The 18498-nt window shown below is 44.4% G+C and overlaps 1 protein-coding gene across 5 annotated transcripts in view; it reads left to right on the top strand.

Moving 5' to 3' along the window:
- The first annotated feature begins 406 nt into the window (after positions 1 to 406).
- Positions 407 to 18498, top strand: part of KDM4C (lysine demethylase 4C) — a 391685-nt gene continuing 373593 nt past the window's right edge. For all 5 annotated transcript variants that reach the window (XR_010322862.1, XM_010587948.3, XM_064290523.1 and 2 more), the window contains exon 1: positions 407 to 516. The gene's annotated coding sequence lies outside the window, so the exon portion shown is untranslated. The remainder of the gene's footprint in view (positions 517 to 18498) is intronic.

Raw genomic sequence — 18498 nt, 5'->3', positions numbered from 1 at the left:
GCGCGTGGACTCCATCAGGTCCAGCCCCGTGGGAGCCTGGTGAACAATTCCGGGCAGGGTTCTGTGCACCTGTTCTTTCGTCCTCCAGCTCAAGTGTCTTTTCCTCTGAGAAGAAGGGGCATGCTCGTCTCCAGAGAGCAAGGAGATGCGCTCCAGCAAGCCTGTTCCAAGCACAGCACGGAAGACTGAGCCCAAAACGAGAAGGTGCCGGGCACCTTTAAGCTGCTGGAAGTCACGTGACCCGTTAAACGCCGGGCCCCGCGGTCACGTGACGGCGCGCGTGCCCCTACGACCGGAGAGCCCGCCTGCGCCGTGCGCGCGCCCACCCCCTGGTCGGGCGGGTGCCGAGCGGCAGAGTGAGCGGCGCTGGGGCCCTCTGCGCGTGCGCAGCGAACAGCTGTCACCCAGTGCGGAACAAGTCTCCCAAATTTCCCAAATCTCCTGGGGCCAGAGGCCACCGTCTTCCTTCTTGTCCTCCTCCACTGGACCGCGCCCGCGTCCCTGCCCACGCGCCAGGTAACTGCTTTTCCCGGTGGGGGGGCAGAGTGTTGGGGGAGGGGCGGGTGGTGGTCCTGGCGTGGGCCCCCTCGGTGCGGCTCACAGGGTGGGGCGTCCGGGTCACTCCGTCCGCACCGGCCGCGATGTCATGCTGGGCCGAGAGTGCGGCCGTGGCACGGGAGGCGGAGTCGGTGACAGCCGCGCTGGCCCTCCAGGGGTTCGGTCCCTGCGCCGGGTGCTCTCGGGGGCCGGGGTCGGAGTAGCGCTCCTTGGGGCAGAGGCGCATGCGGGTGGCCGGGGCATGCCGACTGCTTCCTTTCCCGTCCCTACCCGGACTGCAGCGCACTCCAGAGAGGCTGGGCCTGGTGCGCCGTCGCTCGGGGCCTCCCCGCCAGGGACTGTCACGACCCAAGAGGTGAGGCCGGGGTACTTCCCCGGACCACCCCGCCGCACGCAGCCATCTCCGTCCTCCGGTTTAGTCCTCGTGGTTTTTCTCGGCTCCCGCACGGGCCGTTTCTTCCTGCAGTGCCTGGAGCCATGATGCGGTGTAGACATTGGGTGTTTAATAAATGCAAGTGGGGTCGGGGCGCGTGGGCGGGGAATGTGGAGGAGGGAGCCAGGCAGGCTGGGGCTCCGAGGTGGAGCTAGGGGTTTACTTCGGGGCCCAGCCAGTGAAACCTGCAGGACTCGGATTCGAATGCTTTTCGCGTGGACTCGGTGTCAGTTCCCCGGTGCGCTGTGTGCGTCTGCACACGGTTGGCTTTGGTTGTGGGCATTGCCCGGGGGTATTTAGTCACGTTCCTACTCTCGGAGAAGAGGGAGCAAACTTTTTTAGCGCTTAGTAAACTACTCCGGCTAAGAGATTTTTCTAGCACTGCTTTCAAAGTATGTGTTAAAAGTTGCAATCGGTCCACTCTTATTCCAGAGAAAGTTTCTGGTAGGCGCGGTGCACCTAGGTTCGCACCAAACTTTGTCCTCTTTCACCCACTTGAGTTTACGGTAGTTTTAAAAATTTTAACCCGGAGAAATTCGGCTTCACTGCCTATGGCAACGGTTACCAGTATTCTAATTTCCAAGTGCTGTGGTCGAAAATTAGAGACTGTAATTCTTAAAAGTTCATATTTACTATGTAGCACTCGATTCCCCTGTACAGTGGTCGCTCAGGTTCTCCTCCCAGTTTAAGGTGTCACGAAAAGTTTGCCCACGATCTTTACAGCAACCCCACGAATTTGGTAACAATAATATTTAAATAGGAGCCTTGTTTCATTTTATTAACGGACTTTAGTCGGTTGCTTTTCTGAAGTTAAAAACATATACTTTTAAACATAGCACGTGTACAAATGCTTAAAAAAAAACCCACTAACCGTTCTATAAAACTGAAAAAAATTAAGAAGCTGAACAGGGACTTAATTTTTTAAAAGAATTTCTTTGGTTTGAATTTTAATTTATGGATGAAAATCTGGTAAATTGAGTTGTCTTCTGGCCATCTCTGAGTCACCCAGGGCCAGGCTCGGTATTGTTTGTGAATCTTGTTTGCTTTTCTCCTTGTTCGTAATTGTGTCTTGACTGGCTTTTCTTTCCTAGCAGAGCAGTAGCGTCCTGAGGGCAGGTTCTGTATCATTTTTCCTTTGTTGTACGGTATCTCCAGCAACTAGCCAGAGTGCCCCTGAGGTGCTGAAAACATCCTCTCTCTTTTTAATAACCCCTTTATTAGGATATAATTTACATACTGTGGAATGCATCTGTTTTAAAGTGTACAATCCAGTGGGTTTTAGAATGTACACAGAATTATGCAACCATCACCACAATCAGTTTTATCACTCCAGAAAGAAACCCAGAACCTACTGGCAGCCTTTTCTTGTCCCCCCCTGCCCCCACCCCCTTCTCCTCCAGCCCCAGGAAACTACCAGTCTACTTTGTGTCTCAGTGTTGTTGTTTGTTGTCAAGTTGGCTTTCACTCATGGGGGCCTCATGTATAACAATGAGACTTTGCCTGGTCCTGTGCTATCTTCAGTTTGAGTCTATTGTGTCAATTGTTCTCGTTGAGGGTTTCTCTCATTTTTTGCTGACCCTCTCCGTCACCAAGCGTGATGTCCTTTTCTAGCAATTGGTCTTTCTTGATGATGTGTCCAAAGTAAGCCAGCCAGTCTTGCCATGCTCCCTTCTAAGGAGCTTTCTGGTTATATTTCTTCTCTCTAAATAGATTGGTATATTGTGGGCTTTTCATATAAATAGGGTCATATAATATGTGACTTTTTATGCCTGTCTTCTTTCATTTAGCATAATGTTTTAAAGGTTCTTCCAAGTACTGACTGCATCAGTACTTCGTTCCTTTTACAGCTAAATACTATTCCATTGTGTGGATTTACCACATTTCATTTATTCATTTATCACTTGACATTTGGGTTGTTTCCACTTTTTGATTATTATGAATACTGCTATGCACATTCATTTACAAGTTTTTGTGTGCACAGACGGTTTTTTTCCTCTTGGGTGTACACCTAGGAGTATAATTTCTTAAATGAATGAATGAGCTGGGAGAGATGGTTAGTTTGTGGGATACTTTCTCCAGGCCTTAGAGAGGCCAGCCAACTCTTCTCTGTTCCCACTACCAAGCCCACTACTCCAGAGACCAGAATTCTCTGTGTGAGACTTTGTCTGGTGGATCATGCTATGTTTTTTCTGGATGCCGTTAAGATCATCCCTTTCTGTTAGCTTTCATACCCACTGTCCTGGAGTCAATTCCGACTCATAGCGATACTGTAGGACAGAGAGCTACCCTATAAGGCTTCCAAGGCTGTAGATTTTTATGGAAGCAGATTGCCACATCTTTTTCCCACAGAGTGGCTGGTGGGTTCCAACCACTGACCTTTCGATTAGCAGCCAGACACTTCAACCAGCTTTCATACAGTTTACATTATTTCCGTTGATATTTGTTTGTTTTATATTCATTTATCTGGGAATATAGTGATAAAACAGGTAGATTCTGTGCTCTTACCAAACTCAGTGTCTAATGCAGGTCTCAATCTTTTAAAATTTATGTTCCCTTTCGGTAAATATTAATATTTAATGCTGCCTCCCACCCCACTTCTGATATGAATTACGGGGAGGTAATATGTATGCCATAGTTAAAATCAGTGTATCTTCTCTATCCCTACTGATTTGGCAGGTTTTGTGGAGTCTAAAATATAAATTTAAGGAGCCCTGGTGACGCAATGGTTAAGCACTCGGCTGCTAACCAAAAGATTGGCCGTTTGAACCCACCAGCTGCTCCATAGGAGAAAGATATGACAATCTGGTTCCATAAGATAATAAATATAAAATATTGGCTTGTTGCCTTTGTACTTCCCTACCCTCCAAAGATTCCCTTGTGGCTTCCCTCCCCACCTTTTGGAAGCAACTGCCGTATTGGAGAAGGTGCTGATCGCTTTAAATCCACACTTGCGGGGCCTAATCCTTTCCCCCACCTAAGCAGCGGGAGTAATCCCTCTAAGGAGCCGCCTTGGTCCCCCTTGGCTTCTCATCATTCTTGCCCGTAGGACTAGTCCTAACTCTCACCTCTGGCCTGTAAGGCTTTGCCCGACCAGTCTTTCTTTCCCATTAAACCCACGCCTCTCCCCTCACCTGCTCACAGTCCCTGATGGGCCATATTCTGTGCCCTGCTCATGCTCTCCTTCCCTCTGCCTAGATGGCTTCCCCATCCCTCCTCTTCCTCTGGCTAATTTCCACTCATCTTTTTTCAGGGAGCTCAGCTCAGTCGTTTCCTCTTCAGGTTGCTGTTGGGCGCCTTTGAGTTGATTCCCACTCATAGCGACCCCATGTGACAGAGTAGAACTGCCCTGGGGGGTTTCCTAGGCAGAGCCACTGGGTGGATTTGAACCACCAACCCTTCAGTTGGCAGCCGAGTGCTTAACCGTTGCACCACCAGGGCACCTTCCCCTTCAAGTTAGTCTTGCCTGAATCATGCACACTCGCCCCAGCAGGTGTGTGTCATCTCCTTTGTGTGCTGTGAGTTGTGTATCTCTCCTCCCCATTGCAGTGTATGCATAGAAAGAGGTCTGCACCAAGGTGCTGACGGGTTACTTCTCAGTGATGGACTTAGAGGTAGTTTGCCTCCTTTGTGCTTTCTGAATGTTCTCCTATGAATCAGTGTTACCTTCGTGAGCAGGGGAAGAAAAGGTTAGTGAGAATATAACAAAATCTGGAAAAGAGGAGAATATAGAGGAAAAAGAAAAATCATCAGTAATTGTAATTTTCATTTTGATGGATTTCCTTCCAACCTTTCTTGTTTTAATTACCTAGATGAGATTTCACTGCAGCTTCAGCGTCAAGTTCTTTGTGCATTTTGATTCTTTTTCACAGCGCTGTGAAACTTGGAGAAGGGTAAGGATGCTTGTTTCCAGAGATGGAATTTCTGCTGTTGCCGTTAAGCCGATGCTGAGGGAACAGAATCTAGCATCTGAAACTAAGTGTGTGCTAAATACCCCATTTCCTCTTTCCCCCTGCGAACCATCTTGATTAGTGCGTTTGTATGTTTAATAGCACAGAGTTTTCCTTTGCACAGTTGCTTGTTGTTTGCTCTGTTTGTCTCCTTTTGCTGGGTGACTTGTTCTGCCTAGAAGTGGATGAATTTCTTCATTAGCTGTTTAAACACCTACTATGTGCCACGCGCCACGTTAGATGCCGAGTGGACTGCAGTGAACAAGATAGGCAAGTTCCCTTCCATTATGGAGTCCCTTTACAGGAATTGATGAAAGATGGTTATTTTAAGAGTGTGAGTGTTTACTTACACTGTTGCTTTATACTTTCAGATACACAGTGGCTTCAGTTACTATGGCGTTTGTGAACTGCTGCTTCATGGAACCTTTAAAATGTACTACAGATTTTTCTTAATTTGTATCTATTATGTATTAACTGTAGGTGCAGACTGAAGGAGTGGAATAATGTGGCATCAAAGCCCTGTTGTCGATGACCTTTTTTTTTTTTTTTTTTAATACGTCTTCATTGAGTTCTAGGTAATCATTTGGCATCTCTACGTGTTAACTGTAACAAACAGATCTCTGAGCCTCCCTCTCTACTTGGCACCTCTGGGGTCTCCCCTGCATCTCAGCCCTTCTTTGCTCACTCAGGAAAACGTGTGAGTTATCCCTGATACTTCATGGTTCCTCAGCCGCCAAACCCAAACCATCTCTGAACCTTGTCACTTCTGCTTTTAGAATCTATCTTGGCTCCGCCCACTTCTCTCCCCTTTCAGTCCATCATCCCAGTCCCCAAACCAAAAACAAACATCCCAGTCCCAGCCACCACCATTTTTCCTGGACCCCTGCTGTCACCCTGCTGTACCTGTATCCACCACAGTCTCCCGCTTCTCTGCCTGAGGACCTTTAAAATGCAAATAGGATCATTCTCATTGCCCTCAGAACACCTCCTGAAATGCCTGCATATCTCTTTCTCTCCCAAGCATCCCCTAAGCCATATCTAGAAGGTTCTCTGTTTCTTCTCTGCCCACTGGCTTTTCATCTCCTTCAACAATGTGCCCCTCTCGAATGTGCTGTTTTCTGCTGTTTTCTGCCAGGCCAGTGTTTCCTCCCACTTTCCTCCTTTCTGCATGTTTCTCAGTACTCTGTTCTTTGGAGTAATCTGACCTGTAACCTCCTCTCCTTCCTCAATCTAAATCAGCTTCCCTAATGGTATTCTATCTTAATTCCCTGTACTTTTCCTTCCATAGTATTTACCACAGATTACAGTCTTATATGTATGGGATGATTTGATTGTTTGCCCCTAAACTGTAGGGATTCTGTTGTTGCTGGGTGTCATGGAGTCGATTACGACCCAAAGTGACCCTATAGGATAGGGTAGAACTATCCCATATGGTTTCCAAGTCTGAAATCTTTATGGGAGCAGATTGTCAGGTCTTCTCTCCTACGGAGCTGATGAGTGGGTTTGAACCCCTGACTTTTAGGTTAGCAGCCAAGCATTTAACCACTGCAGCACCATGGTTCCTTGTAAGGATTGTACAAGAGTTTTTAATCACTGTTGCATCACTAGCACTACAGTGTAGGTGCTCAGTGAAGATTCGTTGCACAAATTAATGACTTCTACTTATCTGAAAAAATTAAAGAAATTTAATTAGTCCAGGACACACAATTGGAAATACATTTTACTTCATCACTCAGCACACATACACACACACACAAGATTTCACAAAACAGTACTTTACCACCTGTGCTGTACTCTGACGTTTTCTATTTTGTTCTAGATCACATACTATAAAAACATGGAGCAAACGCAGTAAATCCAGTCCAGTAGGTCTCTGCCTCTGAACAGCGCTGCTCTAAGACAATAGGGCGGACAATGCTTACTCTGCACCAGGCCCTCCCCCCTTCTTTGAAACACAATGGCAAGTGCCAGTATACCTTTACCTCCCCCCCGCCTCAAAGAAAATGGCTATTGCTGAAAGCTAGCCCCTTGTAGAGGTGCCGGTCTGGTCCCAGGTAGTCCCCCAGCGGAGGGTTTCTGAGGTCAGGTGAGAAAAATCCAACCCTGACTCTCTCTTAGGTCTTACCTTGCAGCTTTCTCTGGGTCACTCCACACTCTAATACCAGGACTCTTCCCCCCTACGTTGGCTGGACTCATTCAGGTATGTGGTCAGTCACTGAATTTTAAGGCTGACTCCTCCTTAGTTTTTTTTTTCCCCAATTTGTGAGAAGCTAAACAAGATGCTAAAAACAATAACAGAGAGATCGAGGCAAACCAGGTAAGTATGAATGTATGAATTCAGGAGCCTGGCTAGGTAAGGGTGCCATTCACCTGATCACTAGAGCTGTGGTTCTCATAATTTTTCACTTCCCAGAAAGAACCCCTGCAAAGCTTGGTGCTGTTTGGCCCCACCGTGACATATTGATATTTTTCTAATCTGTTTTGCTAGCTAAATATTGGAAATAAGTTAAGTGCCTAGCAAAAGAGCTCTTTTAACTGAACACTATGTAGTAATAGCCACAATTTGGAAGAATATTTAAAAACACTGGAAAATTCCAAGCCTTTCATGTTTAATGAACAAAGGCACTATATAGAATTGTATACATAGTTTGATCCCAATTGTGTTTGAACACGTTAATATATGTGCATATGTTTAGAAGAAAAATATATGAGAGTTTTAACTTTTATCGATCTTGGTGGTGGGATTGCTGGTAATTTTTTTTTCCCTTTATTAAATATTCTTCATTAAAACCTTTTTGGTGCCCCTTTCTTGGTGTCCTGAGCTCCTTTGCAACAGAATGCAGGTGCAGCCCCCCAGCCCCCTTCACCCTCATCTGGAGCCTCACAAGATGAGTTATTCTTTGGTTTTTCAGAAGTTGTCAGTAGGTTACAGTGTGTTCTGTTAGGATATCAATGATTTTTTATTATATATTTTTTTTATGTTTCTTTTACTGTGAATTTGCAGTAGATGCATATGCACTTTTTTTTTTTAAGTTTTGCTGGTGCACACCTGTCGTGTATAGTTTGTGCTTCTTGTGATGAAAATCATTTTTTCTTTATAAAAATGTTTTTTTTGCAAATGAAAATTATTGCATTTCTAATCATAAAGACTCAGTTAAAAAAAATTTCCTATATATTAACCTATGTATTTGTGAATAGGAAAAATGGCACTTCTATTTGGAAACCCTGGTGGCGTAGTGGTTAAGTGCTATGGCTGCTAACCAAAGGGTCAGCAGTTCGAATCTGCCAGGCACTCCTTGGAAACTCTATGGGGCAGTTCTACTCTCTCCTATAGGGTCACTATGAGTCGGAATCGTCTCAATGGCCCTAGGTTTGTTTTTTGGTTTTTGTTAAAACTTGGTGACAGAGCCCTAGCTTCTAGTGGTTGTGCTTTGAGAGCCCTTTGTCAGGAGGTGATGACTGTCTTGCCATCATGACATGTACTTCTGGGCTGTGTAGTGACCCATGTTTCTGTTCCCAGCTTATTAAAGTTTATCTAGCCTTTCTTTGCATCCTTACGCTGAAATAAGTATTCCTTCTCTCCTTGCCCTGCCCGAGCGTGCTGATAACGGATGTTCACTCACGGTTGCTCAGAGCTTGAGAATTTGGAAAGCCTTACCATCTGGCATGAGTTGAAGGGATGGGAGAGGATTTGGGGTGGATTAAGGGGTGTTTAGATGTGGTAGTGGAAACCCTGGTGGCATAGTGGTTAAGAGCTACAGCTGCTAACCGAAAGGTTGGCAGTTTGAATCCACCGGGCACTCCTTGGAAACTCTATGGGGCAGTTCTACTTTGTCCTATAGGGTTGCTATGAGTCGAATCAACTCGACGGCAAGGGGTTTGGTTTGGTATTTTTAGATGTGGTAGCTTCTTTCTGTTGAATGTTTGGAAAATGTCTAGGTACACTGGGATGAAATTAAAGGAAACATACCTGTTGTCGTCGAGTCGACTCTGACTCATAGTGACCTTATGGGACACCTAGTGGATTCGAACTGATGACCTTTTGGTTAGCAGCCAAGCTCTTAACCACTGCGCCATCAGGGCATAGTGATAGTTTAAATGTGTAATCAGCAGTAAGCTTTTCTAAGAGCTCTGTTTGAAATTCTTAAGTCATTTAACACTCAATCCTTAGTAGATTATACTAAAAATTCTGAAAATGTGTTTGATAACTGTATAAAATAGCTATCATTCTGAATATTGATTTGCTATTTATTGGAGAAGGAATGCAAAAACTTTTTTTTTGTTCTGACTTTTTTTAATTGAAAGAAGATAGATTTAACAGATGACCCACCTATCATAGGTGAGACTGTAGAAGATGTTGTTACAGGGATGGTTTGTGCATACTCAGAAAAGGAGGGGGCACAGGGCACTGGCTGGGGCTTGATAATCACTGGTATGACAGAAGAGCCTTGTATCCTTTATTTATTTCTTCTGACAGAGCTATAGATAGATGTCCGTTGTAACAGACGTTGAGCACATGGATTTCGGCAAGGTGTTTGATAATATTTCTCATGATGTTCTTATGAGTTAGAAGGTGAACTTTGGAAGGTTGATGGTAAAAAGTTGGCAGATTTGTAACTAGTTGAATACCTTTGATGTCTATTGGAAAGAGTCAGTTGAAAGAGTGAAAGAAACATCTTTTAGTGCTGTGTAAAGGTAATAAGGAAAATGGGAAGAGCTTTGAAATTAGAGAATTGTCAGAGCAAGGCCCATTGGCTGCACAGATAGGGCCTTTTGAGGTGTGTATGGAGGGGCAGCAGTTTTGGGGGACTTTGCAGTCCACTTCTCATTTACTGCTTTGCAGGTGCAGAAATCTGAATTTTTCCATTGGATCCTGAGTATGTCAGGCATTGGAGGACTAGTGTTCTCAGTGTGGCATGCTAGCTTCACAAGAAGGACTGGGACCCAGGTCCAAAGCACAGGTGCCTGCTTTTCAGTCCTTGGTCCCAGACAGCCAGTTGCCTCCCTTTGGTCTAATCACGTGAGTGATCAGAAGCTTGTTTGTGACAGGCAGGTCCTGGCAGATGGAGATGGATGGGGAGTGCTGAGTCACCTGCGCAGGAGGTGTAACAGCTACTGGGCTCTTCCGGGCCTCCAGAGTGCTCACCTTTGCTCCTCAGAAGGTCTCTCCCTGCCAGTATGTTTTCTCCAGTTGAACGAGGTTCTAGAAGTAGACACATTCCTTCACTTTGGTTCCCCATTTATCTGTATATTTTAACTCATTTTGTTGCCAGACATTTGCTTAAATTCCAGCCCCAGGGACCTATCTTTGTCTCTGGTTGAACACCGGTGTCTTGTTGGCTTCTGTTCCATTTTCCAAGTCCATCAGGGGCTTACCACAGCCACAGGCATCCCCTTGAGTGGGTGGCTGATGGTATAGGCTTTTTTAGCAGGTTGCTCTGTCACCCATTTTGTGTTTATCTGTTTAACTTTCAAAAGAAGTCCCCCTTGGGAAATTGGGCACTTTAGCGCAGCCCCTCAGTACAGGTGCTGTGACATTCAGGCAGCTCTCATTTGCAAAAGAACGTGGCCCTGAAGTTGGTGAATTCATTTTTCTTTTTTTAAAAATAATTTTATTTATTTTTAAATCAGCAACACGTAGACCTGGAAACCAAACTCACTGCTGTCGAGTCGATTTCGACTCAGTAGAGACCCTGTAGGACAGAGGAGAGCTGCCTCACGGAGTTTCCAAGGCTATAAATCTGACTCTGTAGACTGCCACGTTTTTCTCCCCCAGAGCTGCTACTCGGTGTGAACTGCTGCCTTGGGGTTAGCAACAGAGTGCTCAACCACTGCATCACCAGGGCCTTGGGGTTAGCAGCAGAGTACTCAACCACTGCATCACCAGGGCCTTGGGGTTAGCAGCAGAGTACTCAACCAGTGCATCACCAGGGCCTTGGGGTTAGCAGCAGAGTACTCAACCAGTGCATCACCAGGGCCTTGGGGTTAGCAGCAGGGTACTCAACCACTGCATCACCAGGGCCTTGGGGTTAGCAGCAGGGTACTCAACCACTGCATCACCAGGGCCTTGGGGTTAGCAGCAGGGTACTCAACCACTGCATCACCAGGACCTTGGGGTTAGCAGCAGGGTACTCAACCACTGCATCACCAGGGCCTTGGGGTTAGCAGCAGGGTACTCAACCAGTGCATCACCAGGGCCTTGGGGTTAGCAGCAGAGTGCTCAACCACTGCATCACCAGGGCCTTGGGGTTAGCAGCAGAGTACTCAACCAGTGCATCACCAGGGCCTTGGGGTTAGCAGCAGAGTACTCACCCACTGCATCACCAGGGCCTTGGGGTTAGCAGCAGAGTGCTCAACCACTGCATCACCAGGGCCTTGCGATTAGCAGCAGGGTACTCAACCAGTGCATCACCAGGGCCTTGGGGTTAGCAGCAGAATACTCAACCAGTGCATCACCAGGGCCTTGGGGTTAGCAGCAGAGTACTCAACCACTGCATCACCAGGGCCTTGGGGTTAGCAGCAGAGTACTCAACCACTGCATCACCAGGGCCTTGGGGTTAGCAGCAGAGTGCTCAACCAGTGCATCACCAGGGCCTTGGGGTTAGCAGCAGAGTACTCAACCAGTGCATCACCAGGGCCCTTCGCACCACTGTATACAAGGTATAAAATTCAGGTGGTATTAGAAGGGCTCACCATGGTGCTGAGTTGATTCCGACTCACAGCGACCCCATGTGTGTCAGAGTAGAGCTGGGCTCCACAGGTTGGTTCACTGGTGGATTTTTTAGAAGTAGACGACCAGGTCTTTCTTTTGAGGCACTTCTGGGTAGACTTGAACCTCCAGCCTTTTTTTTTTTTTCTCCCGACCTTTTGGTTAGCAGCCAAGCATATTAGCTGTTTGCACCACCCAGGGAAGGAGAAAAAGTACAGAATATATTCTTATCTTTGGTCTTCAGACAGCCAGTTCCCTCCTTCTGGTCAAACTGTTAAACAGTTTCTTTTATAGCTTTCCAGAGATAGTCTATATAAACACCTGTATGTATATGTATGTGTATGTGTATGTGTTTTTTAAATAAATGATAGTGTCTATACTTTGCGTTCTGAGTTTTTTTTTTTTAATTTAACAGTGTCTCTGGAGATGATTTCTAAAATATTAGTATGTCTAGAGTGCCATCTTTTTTATGCATTTATCATAATTTATATGGGACTACCATAGCAAATGGCAAAACGTGAAGGGTCTAAGGATGGGATAATAGTAATGGGCCGATGTTAATTTCCTGATTTTGATGGTTGCACAGCCTTGAAAACCCTATAGGGCAGTTCAGTTCTGTCACATGGGTTCCCTGGGTTGGAATCGACTCGAGGACACCCAACAACAACAACAACTGGTTATGTAGGAAAATCCCTTTAGTCAGAAACACACACTAAAGTATTGAGGGTGATGGGGCATGAAGGCAAGTTACTCTCATATTTTTCAGGGAAATAAAAGTTTTTTTGCGCTGCAATTACAGCTTTTCTACAAGTCTGATATTGTCTTAAAGAAAAATAAAGTTCTTAAAATATAAAGGAATAAATTTAAGAAATGCACAAGATTCATGTAAGGATACTTTAACATAAGATATACCATATTCTTGGGCAGAAAAAGTCAACATCTTAAGAAATAATCTATAAATGAAACATATCCCCCATAAAAGTATCAATAGGTTTTTGGCAGTAGACACATTAATTCTAAAGTCAAACATAATGAGGAAAAATAAACAAGAATAGCCCAGAAAAAAATTCTGAAAACATAAAGCTACAACTAAAACCCTGAAGTAATGGTACATAAATAGAAAGGCACTTGTGTAGAAATAGAATCAACCTAAACAACTTTCAGTATAAAAAACCAAACCCAGCGCTGTTGAGTCAATTCTGACTCATAGCGACCCTATAGGACAGAATAGAACTGCCCCATAGAGTTTCCAGGGAGCACCTGGCGGATTCGAACTGCCGACCCTTTGGTTAGCAGCCGTAGCATTTAACCACTACGCCACCAGGGTTTCCAACTTTCAGTATGGCAGTGGTTAAATAAACCCACTAGATGGCACCTAACAACAACATGGGAGTCCGTGGGTGGCTCAGATGGTTGGTGCTCAACCACTAGCCAGAAAGGTTGGTGGTCCAAACCCACCCAGCGGTGCCTTGGAAGACAGGCCTGGTGATCTTCTTTTGAAAGGTCACAGTCTGGAAAAACCTATGGAACAGTTCTACTCTGCACACAGTGGTGTCGCCATGAGTCGAAATTGACTGGAAGGCAACTAACAAACTGTTGTTGTTGTTAGATGCCGTCGAGTTGGCTCCGACTCATAGCCACCCTGTGTACCACAGAAGTAAACGCTGCCTGGTCCTACGGCATCCTTACAGTTGCTGTTATGCTTGAGCTCACTGTTGCAGCCACCGTTATCTATCCATCTTGGTGAGGGCCTTCCTCTTTTCCTCTGACCCTGTACTTTGCCAAGCATGATGTCCTTCTCCAGGGGACTGATCCCTCGTGACAACATGTTCAAAGTTATGTAAGATGCAGTCTCGCCATCCTTGCTTCTAAGGAACATTCTGGCTGTACTTCTTCCAAGACAGATTTGTTTGTTCTTTTGGCAGTCCATGGTATATTCAATATTCTCCACCAATGCTACAATTCAACGGCGTCAATTCTTCTTCTGTCTTCCTTATTCATTGTCCAGCTTTCACATGCATGTGATGCGATTGAAAATACCATGGCTTGGGTCAGGTGCACCTCAGTCCTCAAGGTGACATCTTTGCTTTACAACACTTCAAAGAGGTCCTTTGCAGCAAATTTGGCCAATACAATGCATCTTTTGATTTCTTGACTGCTACTTCCATGGCTGTTGATTGTGGATCCAAGTAAAATGAAATCCTTGACAACTTCAGTCTTTTCCCCCTTTATCATGATGTTGCTTTTTGGTCCAGCTGTGAGGATTTTTGTTTTATGTTGAGGTGTAATTCATACTGAAGGCTGTGGTCTTTGATCTTCATCAGTAAGTGCTTCAAGTCCTCTTCACTTTGAGCAGGGAAGGTGGCGTCATCTGCATAACGCAGGTTGTTAATAAGTCTTCCTCCAATCCTGATGCCCCGTTCTTCTTCATATAGTCCAGCTTCTCGGATTATTTGCTCAGCGTATGGATTGAATAGGTATGGTGAAAGGATACAACCCTGATGTACACCTTTCTTCACTTTAAACCACTCGGTATCCCCTTGTTCTGTCCAAACAGCTGCCTCATGGCACGATTAAGTGTTCTGGAATTCTCATTCTTCTCAGTGTTGTCCATAATTTGTTATGATCCATACAGTCAAATGCCTTTGCATAATCAGTAAAACACAGGTAAGCATCCTTCTGCTATTCTCTGCTTTCAGCCAGGATTCATCTGACATCAGCGATGATATTCCTGGTTCCACGTCCTCTTCTGAAACCGGCCTGAATTTCTGGCACTTCCCTGTCGAAATACTGCTCCAGCTGCTTCTGAATGAGTTTCAGCAAAATTTTGCTTCCGTGTTATATTGATGATATTGTTCTATAATTTCTGCATTCGATTGGATCACGTTTCCTGGGAATAGGCATAAATATGGATCTCTTCCAGTCAGTTGGCCAGGAAGCTGTCTTCCATATTTCTTGGCATAGATGAGTTAGCACCTCCAGTGCTGCATCCGTTTGTTGAAACATCTCAACTGATATTCCGTCAATTCCTGGAGCCTTGTTTTTTGCGAGTGCTCTCAGTGCAGCTTGGACTTCTTCCTTCAGTATCATCGGTTCCTGATCATATGCCACCTCTTGAAATGGTTGAACATAGACTAATTCTTTTTGGTGTAGTAACTCTGTGTATTCCTTCCATCTAACAACTAACAAACTACAGCATAGTAAAGGTCTCTGTATCAAAAGTATCCAGTCCAGAAGGACACATTGCATTTTCTTTTTCAGTATCTTTAGTGCCCCTCAGACTTTATTGATTTCCATGGTCTTGACACTTTTGAAGATCACAGGCTAGTTGTTTTATAGACTCTCGGTTTTGGTTTGTGTGACGTTTCCTTATGATTAGATTCGTGAAGCATTTTTGGCAGGAATATCACAGAGGTGATAACTGTGTTCTTTTCTTTGCGTCCTATCAGGTGGTGCACAGTTTCATTTTGTCTGTTACTGGCAATGTTCACTTTGATTGCTTAAGGCAGAATCATCTGTGCTTCTCTTCTAAAGTTACTTTTTTCCTTTTGAAAAACTTTGTAAATATCCTGTTTCCAGTCAAGGTTTTCATTTATTGATTTACTTATTTTTGTCAGTTTAGACTAATGGTTTCTTATTTCATTCAGTGAGTTACCGTACATTAATATCGTTTACACTGATGTTCAAATCGTCATAAGCTTGGCCCATGGGAACCCCTCAAAGTGGGTTCTGTGCACTTTTGACATGTCCTATTATTCTCAGAGCACTTCCTTTCTGGCATAGTGGGTTGCCAAGGCTCACCTTGAACTTTCTCTGTCCCAGATATTTACTAGCCAAGATCTAGGTGCTTATTGCTATTGGGCTGTCTTTGTTCCCAGGCCCTCTCAGTGTACAGAGCTAGAGAATATGTTATGCTCATACATACATTTATATGTGTGTTTATTTGTTTATATACTCATACATACACACAAACAGAATTATGTAACAAATATTCTGATCTTGAACGATCCTTGTATTCCTGGAATAAACTGGTCATAGTTTACTATGTTAATGTATTTCTGAATTTTACTTAAAAGATAATTTTCATCAATACTTATAAATAAAATTGGTCTGTATTTTTCTTGAGTCCTTTGTTAAATTTTATTACCCGTTTAAGCTTTACTTGCTCCTGAAGAATTTCTAAGCTTGCCTTTTTTATTTCCTTCTGTGTTCTGGAACATCTTAAATAACATTGGATTTTGCTTCTTAAAAATTGAGAATTCCCCTGTGAATCCATCTGGGCTTGGTGCTGCAGACTTATTCTTTGTTTTGTGGACTTTGTTTTGTTTATTGGTGACAGCTGGAAAGCCTAGCAAAGTGTCAGTTATGTTTGGGGCTTGGGTCTGGGGGAGGTGAAACCCGCAATCAGTTGATTGCAGCTACTCGTCCTCTGACCTTAGGAAGGTGATTTCCATTTCTGAGCCTCAGTTTTATCATCTCTCAAATGGGTCTAATCACATTTGGCTATAACCTCACAGGGGAACTTTTCAGAATGTGAATGAAGCATGTTAAAGCACAGTTAAGAGCCAAGGAAATTTGACTTTTTTTTAAGGCTCATTTATATAAGATTGTTAGTATTTAACGAGTTGTGAATGAGGATAGCCCTCAGTATTATACCGTTGATGGAGTTTGTGCAGATGGGTGGTACCTCCACAAAAGACCAGCAAAGGGAGAAAATGGAGCAAATGAAAACATTTGTTTTGTTGTTAACAACAAAGCAAAATTATGAAGCAAGTCAACAGAATGTGGCCTAGGTAGAGTTTCTGGGTTTTCCATGGCCACTGATGAAAGTTGGTCTTGTATTTATTAAAACTGTATTTTATAATGAGGGGCCCTGGTGGTGTAGTGGTTAAGAGCTTCGCTGCTAACCAAAAGGTTAGCAGATCATATCCACCAGGTGCTCCTTGGAAACGCTATGTATGGGGGCAGTTCTACTCTGTCCTGTGACGATAGGTTTACCTCAAGCTTGGTCTTTTGAACAGTTTGTTACCAAAAAATGTACAAATTGACATAAAAAAAATCGACATACTTCTTTCAAATAGTGTTTGTCACATTCATTAATAATGACATAAGCAAGGACCATCACATTGTGTCTGGTAATAATATCCAACGCCAGTCCCCAGCCCCCTTTTTTTTTTTTGCAATATAGCTGATACGGTGTCAGGTGGTCCTGTACGTTTGTGCGATTGTGACTCTTTAGGAATAAATTCAACGTGTGCAGCTTAAATTACCTTTAAATGTTTTCAAAGTATTTCAAAATCTAGGTATCATTCTTCTGTTGAAATGAAGTAGGAGTAATTTATATGGCCGCCCATGAGTTCATTCTGATAGGCCTGCTTATCCTAAACCAAAACCCACTGCCGTCCTCCAGCTGATTCTGACTCACAGCGAATCTGTAGAACAGTAGCACTCTCCCATAGGGGTTCAAGGCTGTAGTCTGCAGAGGCTGTCTGCCACATCTTTCTCCCACCGAGCTGCGGGGTTGGAACCACCGAGCTTTAGGTTCGCAGCGGAGCTCTTAACCACTGTGCCTCCAGGGCTGCTTCCCTAAGTAGCCCAGTGATGACAAATGTAAAAGTAACGTGGGTTTCGCTGTGGAGCGGATGGAAGCGACCTTGATGCGGGTTTCAGCCCTGGCGCGGAGCCGGCCCCGGGGAGTGCACGGGCACGCGGGCAGGGCCGTCCGGAAGTCGCCTAAGGTCCGGCTGCGGGGCCAGGAGCTGAGCCCGGACCTGCGGTAGAGCCCGGCTGGGCACCCTGCGCCCACGGTCGTCGTTGGTGGCACCAGCGCAGAAGCGGCAGCAGGTGCCCAGCGCTCCGCTCCGCTCCGCTCGCCCCGGGCGGCGGGATCTGGGAGACTCAGGTACCCCTGGCGGTGCGGGAAGCGCTTCCTCCTTTACAGGCCTCCGGGGAGACCATCCAACCCCAGCTGACTTTTAATTTGAATTCCCAGTCGTGTGAAATGCAAGTTTTGGAAACGGTCGGAATCCTTTTCTTTGGCTGCTTTGTGTACCCTTATCAATCGTAACAATAGGAAATTTAGAAAGTGAATTTGGTTTCTAAATTTATGTTCATATGAGAACAATCTTTTTTCTATTCAAGCAATGATAAAATGGCATTGATTACATACTCCTTGTGACCCCAAATTTTATTGTGGCTTTGTACTTTTCCTAAGAGTTGGAATTAATGGAAAATTAAAGGTTTTTTTTTTTTTTTTGAGAAACCCACATTTACTGTTAAGAATTTCCTTTACTTAACCCTCCTCCATAAGGGTCACAGATTTCCCATAATCAGATACAACAGACACAGGTTCGCATGTTTTTAAGATGACTTTTGCATTTTTCATAACTTTTAAAGCGTCTTTGTTCCACCTTTAGAAGTTTTTATTGATATGTGGATAAGAGATTACTTTTAGGCTTCAAATGTAAAATAATAACGTTGGAAAGAGTCCAGCAGTCAAGAAAATATTGGTCATCTTTCATGGATATTTTCTATTCTTAGAAAATACATCTATGTTAAGATGGTGTCTTCCCTAACTTGGGGTCATGTCTATCAGGTACTTTTCTATTTAAATGATACAATAAAGTAGTATCAATATTACTTTTGATTTAAAAAAAACCCGCTGCCTTCTTAAAAGAGGATTTAGCAGTGTGACTGCACTTACCGAGGTTTTTCTTCCTGTCCTTTGACTGTCTTCTTGTATCTGTAACAGATTTAATTACAAAATCTGATGTGACATTTTTCCTGCATTGCAATGTGAGAAATTGTTTTTATGAAATACTGTAACCTACTTCCTAAATAGAGTTCTTTAT

Source organism: Loxodonta africana, chromosome 9, assembly GCF_030014295.1.
Source record: "Loxodonta africana isolate mLoxAfr1 chromosome 9, mLoxAfr1.hap2, whole genome shotgun sequence".
Taxonomy (NCBI): domain Eukaryota; kingdom Metazoa; phylum Chordata; class Mammalia; order Proboscidea; family Elephantidae; genus Loxodonta; species Loxodonta africana.
This window is presented reverse-complemented; position numbering and strand designations above follow the sequence as displayed.